General features: G+C 32.6%; 1 protein-coding gene across 1 annotated transcript in view; it reads right to left on the reverse strand.

Annotated features, from left to right (window-relative positions):
* The window catches only part of LOC114325793 (cryptochrome-1-like), a 45,654-nt gene extending 38,066 nt beyond the window's left edge, over positions 1–7,588 (reverse strand). Inside the window, exon 1 of the mRNA XM_028273920.2 lies at positions 7,425–7,588. The gene's annotated coding sequence lies outside the window, so the exon portion shown is untranslated. The remainder of the gene's footprint in view (positions 1–7,424) is intronic.
* Positions 7,589–8,399: the final 811 nt, after the last annotated feature.

The raw sequence follows: 8,399 nt of genomic DNA on the forward strand, positions 1-8,399 counted from the left end.
TGGCATTGAATCAAGAGAAGACACCAATAAAACCAAAAGCATGTTACGAACAGCCGAAATGAAGACAATAAGAGCAATAGCAGGGAAGGCAAGAAGAGATAGAATACGAAACAACATCATCAGGGAACAATGTGGTGTGCAAGATGTAGTCAGATGGGGCAGGCAAAGACAAATAGAATGGTTCAGTCATGTAAAAAGAATGGGGGGGAGCACAGACTACTAAGAATTGCTCTAGAAGGAAAACCAGCAGGCAAGCGTCCACCGAGGAGATCACCAAAAAGATGGAGAGATAGCTGGCAGTCTACCTCTCAAGAAATACTTCAACGTCGGAATTAACAGATCGACAGTTCTACAAGTATAAGAAGAAGAAGAAGAAGAAGAATTACAAAGGTTGGAAAAGGAAAAAATGAAAACCTTGCAAAAAAGAAACTTGCAAAACATACAAAAAAAATATGAAAATACTAGCATGCACATCTTCCAGTGGTTTGACGATATATTTGTAACATTACTTTCAGATTACTATGGATCTGAAATATTACACAAACTGGAAAGGTTCTTTCGTGGAGACAGAATTAGAAAACAATTTGATTGTTCAGATATTGTACTACAATAAAAGAAATATATGAGAAGTTCAAATCCAGAACAGCCATTACAAAAAAGTATTGAATCTAGACCCTCCTAGAATTACAGCAGGAAAACTCTCCTAGAAGAATCCTTATGTCACAACCTGGAGGAAGTAGAAATAGAAGTAGACCAAAACTCAGATGGAAGGATAGTTTAGATGAGGATGATAGAAAAATAGGCGCAGAAAACTGGCAGTAGTTGGCAATGGATAGAACTGACTGGCGTAATAGACTTAAGAAGGTCGAGGCTCTTTTATAGGGCTGTAGCACTATTGATAATGATGATTGAATCTAGACCCAATATACGAGTGTATGTACAAACAGATCAGTTTTCTCATTGGCCCGAATAGACTGTCAATATAGTACAATCGTCAGAGATTTTGTATCTAGGAATCATATGAACAAGTTGAATTTTGCTAAAAATGTCAATTTTGTGACCACAAAAAGATGCAAAAAAGTTTTGCGTCTCCTACCCCCGGGCTTCTCCTAACCCTAGTTTTACATAGATTGTTTGAAATGTGAAAGTTTAAATTCGGTGTTTTTTAGCCATATTTCAAATGTCTCATATTTGTTACCAAAACTCAAAATCGAAATCCATTTTATAAGTTTTAAAGATTAGGCTCTAACAATGCAACTTTCAAAGTTAGCGGTCAATAAAAGTGATCAATTCTATTGATCTCATAAGAATCGGCAAAAACGGCAAAATATAAATGAATTTATTTAACACCAAAAAGTTTTTTAACGGCTTTATAGAAATTGACTTTATTTGCGGCAAAATACAAAAAGTGCATACAAAATCTGCACTCTTTACCTATAAAATGCATTTTGATTTTTGTCGATATGTCACTCTGATCAAAAGATATCGAATTTTTACTGTTAAATTTTTATTTTAAAAATTGATATCGCGCTCATAACTAACATTCAAAATTGACGGTCAGTCGCTTCAAGCGGGATTTGTAAGAGAACGGTCCATTTTGCACAAAAATTGCTAATTAGCATTTTTTTTTTTTTTTCAAAATTATTTCGACTACATTTCTTTGTTTGAAACATGTTTTTCTACGGTGTACAGATTTTTGGTAAATCGATGTTTTCCGTTTATCTCCGTACTAGAGATAGTCCAGAGAGCCACTGCGCATCCGCTAGGAACAATATTCCGATTCGGATTTTTTGCACAATCTTACTCAAAAAGGGCCCCTTTTAATAAATTTGCATGTTGCCAGGACCAAAAGTGGGTCAAAAATTTTTTAAACGTTTTTTTTTTGTTTTTTCCTAAAATTATTTTTTTTTGCATGGAACAAAGTTTTTTTAGGTTCTTTGGATCATTCCAAACAGAAAAGGTCTTGAGTGACTTTTCTCTAAAGTTGATAGTTTTTGACATATAAGCGATTAAAAATTGAAAAATTGCGAAATCGGCCATTTTTGACCCTCAAAAACTATGTGAAAAACTGAAAATTTGAATGTTGCCAAGGTAGATAGATATTCTTTAAACATCGATTAATGAAATCCCGAAGAGTATTTTGCAGTACAATATTCAAAACTCCTTTGTTTGTTAATTGCCAATCAAGCGTGCGCGACACTATTTTCCACCGTTGCATGTGTATACAGTATGGTGCAAATGAAAGGAATAAATTCGTTATTTCGTAAACCGGCGACTTTAAGAAAAAATTCCGAAACAGGTCGATTTTTATTTTTAAGTTATGATATTGTGGCATATATGGTATACTAGTGAAGTCATCCATCTGGGCGTGATGACGTAATTGATGATTTTTTACATGAGAATAGGGGTCGTGTGCTAGCTCATTTGAAAGGTTCTTCAATTCTCTATTCAGTAATATAAACATTTACATAATTACTTATACAAGGTGACAGGATTAAAAAAAGTTTTTAATTAAAATATTTGAAAAAAAAGAAGAATGTATGTAATTTATTTAATTCAAAACACATTTTACTGTTACCCGAAAACTAAAAAATGTTTATTTTACAAATAAACATTGATTTTCGATTAAATTGAATGTTCAAGTCAGCTCTCGCCAGCCACCTGCCTCTTGGAAGTTTGAACATTTAATTTAAGCGAAAATCAATGTTTATTTGTGAAATAAACTTTGTTTTCTGATTTGTGAAAGCAGTACAATGTATTTTGAATTAAATAAATTACATACATTCTTCTTTTTTTGTCAAATAATTTAATTCATTAAAAATTTGTTGGACACCCTGTATAAATAATTGTGTAAATGTTTATATTACTGAATAGAGAATTGAAGAGCCTTTTAAATGAGCTAGCACACGACCCCTATTCTCATTTAAAAAAATGCCACAATATCATAACTTAAAAATAAAAATCGACCTATTTCGGAATTTTTCCTTAAAGTCGCCGGTTAACGAAATAACGAATTTATTCCTTTCATTTGCACCATACTGTATACCTACACATGCAACGGGTCTAGGACATTTCGGCGTCGCCGTTTCGGCGTGGCCATTTCGGCGTGGCCGTTTGGGCGTAGAGCCGTTTCGGCGTAGGCCGTTTCGGCGTCGGCCATTTCGGCGTCAGAGATTTTATTTTAGTTGACTAAATACCTACATTGGAGTCTATTAGTAAGACATTATTTTGAAAAAAATCTTTTAATATAGTTATTTAAATAGATACATTGGAGTCCATTGATCACAAAATTTTAATATTAATGGTAGATTTGTATATGTCAATTTTATACTTATGTGTGTGTGCTTGTTATTTAGCTCATAGTTAATGTAATATCTGTAATTGGCTTCTAGCTGTAGATATTATATATAAATAAATGAATAAACAAGATTTTGGAAAAATGAATATTTTATTTTAGTTATTATTTACATGTTATAATTAGATATGTGCTAGTCCAATTAAAAATCCTGAAACATTTATATTTACATACAAAACATTTATATTTAACCTACAAAACTTATTCACGAAATATTAATTAAAATAAAGTATTTACATGTTATAATTAGATATGTGCTAGTCCAATTAAAAATTCTGAAACATTTATACTTACATACAAGACATTTATATTTAACCTACAAAACTTATTCACGAAATATTAATTAAAATAAAGTACCTACTTACATATTATAATTATGTGCTAGTCCTCTTAAAAATTCTAAAACATCCCCGTTTGCATCAAAATTTCCCACAAGCCGTGAAATGCGATCATCTGCGTCTCTGTATTTTCTTAATTTCAATGGTGGGAGATTACCTGCCACAAGTTGCTCGAAATAGACATCTCGACCTTTCTGCACCTGACGCAGGCCATCTATAAATTTCCATATGGTTGGATGATCTGCTCCCAATTCCATCTTGAGTCTTCTATGGGCGGCCTCAGCGTGATTATTTGTCCGGTCTTCTCCATCCAGAGTTCTCTGGTAGAGGTTCCACATCCTTTGGGGAAATAAACTTGGTCTTCTGCCATTTCCTCTTCTGTTCATACGTCCAATATAGTAGTCTTCAAACCAGTCTACAAGTGGTTGGTGTTCAGCAGGTAGAGCTTCCGCTAGAACGGCAAAGGCATCATCTAAATGTTCGATAGGAACAAATGCTAATGCTGTCAACATTCTGCAATTTAAAGCGAATTGTGGATCAGCATTATACTCTCTCGTATATCCCATAGCAGCCACTTGTTTCTTCATATTTTGTGCCAAATGGAAAAAACATCCATTGATGTCGACGCCTGGAAAACAATCTTCCATTGCCTTAAATGCCGCCTGTTCGAAATCGCAATGGATTGCTCTGGGTTGCAAATTTGGTACAATTTGTCTGATCAATTCAAACATACGGGTATATGTGGATCTTGTTTTATTCGGCAGCATGGCATAAAATATTGGATGGACTCCATTATATTTTGTGGCCATAACTGTGTATACTTGTAAAAATAGAGATGGTGCTATAGCAAATGTACCGTCACCATACCACACATCTGAGGTCTGTAGATGTTGCAGCCACGATTCTCTCCCGAAAATCAAAATTCTTTGCAATCCTTCTCCATCATCTGCTAATAAAAAATTTTCTTCTACACCATCTTGTAACGTGTAAACACGATAAGACTCGGGAATTACTAACTCTTCAACAGTTGTCGGATTTGATGGGGCTGCATGAACTTCGTTACGTTTTCGTCTGATGAATTTTCTCATCGCGCCAGTGTTTGGGAGCCGACCATGACAAGCTTGACTTGTATTTCTCAGGCACTCATTGATTACCACTATTGTCCCTTCGTTTGTTTCTGTAGCACGCTTTTTCATTTTTGTAACAACTTGTGCTACTTCCACGTCCATCGCCGAGGAGTCGTGAGTGTGAACATTTACTTTCTTGATGACTTCACCATCTCTTGTATGTATTCTTGCTTTGCACGTTTGTTTCCTCTCACACCTCCAAAATTTTAGGGATTCATCGCTTTTACTAACAGCGTCAAAAACATACATGAAACCATCAGTGGTAAATTTCTCTCTTCCTCTGGTCGATAAAATTTTTCGTTCCATAGCTTAAAAATTCTTCGTCTGTATATCGTATAAATACTACTATGAAATATTATAAGACACTACATAAACTCTTAAACTGATCTCTGTTTATATAGCTGTACCCTCAATAATCCAACCAATCAAATCAATAATAGGTAGGTACCTACTTAAAATTTCCCTTAAGATTAAAAATCAACAAATTACTTGCATCTCTCGTTAATGACATTATAATGTAATTTTTGAAATCAACAACTAATTTAGTTTTCGAATATTTAAAATCAACAAATAACTTGCATCTCTCGTTAATGACATTATAATGTAATTTTTGAAATCAACAACTAATTGATACATGATAATGTCATTTGGAATTAACAGGTAATTTAGTTTTCGAGGAAATGTTAATAACATTATTATGTGATTTATAGAATTTTGTATTTAAATTTTCGAAGAAACTGCAATAAATATAGGGATAACTATTATTATACTAACTAATGGTAAATATTTTAAAAGCAGATTCCTTTCAAGAAAATATTGTATAATTTAATTTTTTTTAAAAATATACATTCTGCAAATATTTTTGCTTAAAAAAGATATTTTAACAATATTAAAATTCTCCGTCTATATACCATATAATGTATGTCTAATTAAAGTTGAAAAATGTCAGTTATCATCTAATTAGCTCTGGGACAATTAAGAGAACAGCAATTATTATTAATATGCATTAATAAAAAATCCAATATAGGTATTTGCAGAATAAAATATAACAAAATGTTTATAAAAGAAATATATTTAGTTTATTTTTCTACTTGACCATTAATGTTAAAATTGTGTGACCAATGAACTCCAATGTATTTAAATAACTATATTAAAAGATTTTTTTCCAAAAAATTGCCTGACCAATAAACCTCAATGTAGGTATTTAGTCAACTAAAATAAAATTTCTGACGCCGAAATGGCCGACGCCGAAACGGCCTACGCCGAAACGGCCTACGCCGAAACGGCTCTACGCCCAAACGGCCACGCCGAAATGGCCACGCCGAAACGGCGACGCCGAAACGTCCCATTCCGCACATGCAACGGTGGAAAATAGTATCGCGTACGCTTGATTAGCAATTAAAAAACAAAGGAGTTTTGAATATTGTATTGCAAAAAACTCTTCGGGATTTCATCAATCGATGTTTAAAGAATATCTGCATACCTTAGCAACATTCAAATTTTCAGTTTTTCACATAGTTTTTGAGGGTTAAAAATGGCCAATTTTGCAGTTTTTCAATTTTTAATCGCTTATATGTCAAAAACTATCAACTTTAGAGAAAAGTCACTAAAGACCTTTTCTCTTTGGAATGATCCAAAAAACCTAAAAAAAAACTTTGTTCCATGCAAAAAAAATAATTTTAGGAAAAAAAAACGTTTAAAAAATTTTTGACCCCCTTTTGATCCTGGCAACATGCAAATTTGTTAAAAGGGGTCCTTTTTGAGTAAGATTGCGCAAAAAATCCGAATCGGAATATTTTTCCTAGCAGATGCGCAGTGGCTTTCTGGACTAAGAGGGTTTTGTGGAAAACTTTCTTACATCTTTTTTGGCTTCCCAAAATTGACATTTTCAAAATTCAGCTTGATCACGGGATTTTTAAAGACTCAGTGGCATTTTCGCCTCTGACGGTTGGAGTAATAGAGAAAAGTGTAATATGAAAAATGTAAAGAAAAACCAAGATTTAAGTGTGAAAAGGCAGTTAGTATTATGTGCTCTCATTGCAAAATTAATTGTTTGATATTTTTTCATAATTTATCGTAGAATGTTAGTCGAGGGTGATTTCTACCAAACAAAATTGTGTCTAAATCAGCACATGCAATTTTTGTTAAAAAATGTAGTGTTTTTTATGAAATGTTTTGTTTTCTAATTTTATAACATTTTATGGACAGTTATTAATTTGATATTTATAAAATTAGCGATAAAAAAATTCATAAAATAAAATGCGATATTATATTTAAATAATTTTAACAGTTTGTTTGTGTATTACTTGTTATTGATTAGAATATATGTTTTATTGATGTTTTCTGTTTTATATATATTTGCAGGCCCCTCCTCAAAACTAGCTAATTACGGCTGTATTGCTTGAAGGGCAAAAATTAAATATTATGTAAAATCTAAGAAATAAAAATAAATTATTGGAAAAATTTCATTTAATAAACCCAAAATATTTTATGGGGTATTTTTAATGTACTCTTTGAGCTGCTAATTTTCCTACACTCTAATAGATTTAAAACCATTGGTCTCTTAATAACATTATTGTTTATAAGTTAAGTGCGCCTACTTACCAATATAAGAAAGATCGTATACTACTATTTAAAACACTTTTAGCACAACAAAAGACAAACAATTTTCGAACGACCACCAAAAATTTTCAAAGATGGATTTCACCAACCCGTTCTCTTCACATTCGTCGAAAACTTAAAATTTTCCTATCATCCACGACAAATGCAACGTGACTTGGAATCGAGAAAGCTACCGATTGGTTTTCTGGGTCATGTGACCAATCAAGTCACGTTGCATCTAGTGTGTACTTGATAATATGCATTATATACATATACGAGATATGCGAGGAATCTAACAATCAAATACAACAGATCTTTAGAATTCACAAGCTTACTAATAAATCACCAGTGTACCCGTAATATTTCGTATTCTGCAAAGAGTTATTTCGGTAATTTTAGTTATTCCTGTGATCTGTAATTTCTTGAATGGGATAACTTTTTTATTGATCAAATACATACAAGTAGTATTTTATATTTTTCTACATTGCAAGCAAAATTTTATACAAAAGAGATACAGTAGGAAAAATGAAAGAATACCCATGAACGAACATATAAAACACGCTGTATTTTTCTGTCACCGTGTCATACAAAAAATTGGCCAGAGCAAGTACATGTAATAATTATTGTTACATGAACTTGCGCTGGGCAATTATCTTTGTGACACGGTGACAGGAAAATACAGCGTGTTTTATGTGTTCATTCATGGGTATTCTTTCATTTTTCCGACTGTACGTAAAATATACCTATGTTTTAAAATCTGGTGGATATTAGAAAGAAGGTTCAGGACAAAAATCAAGAAAGAAAATGCTAGTACTTGGAAACATGTCAGGAAAGAAGTTTGAGAATAAAGAGACTTGGTGGTGGTCAAACCGAAGTTCAAGAAAAAACAAAAGAGAAAAGAAAATTATATAAACAGTGGCAAGAAAATAGGTCGGACCTATTTCTTCAAAACCATATACGGTCGCAAAAAAGAAAGTA

The sequence above is a fragment of the Diabrotica virgifera genome, chromosome 2, assembly GCF_917563875.1.
Source record: "Diabrotica virgifera virgifera chromosome 2, PGI_DIABVI_V3a".
NCBI lineage: Eukaryota > Metazoa > Arthropoda > Insecta > Coleoptera > Chrysomelidae > Diabrotica > Diabrotica virgifera.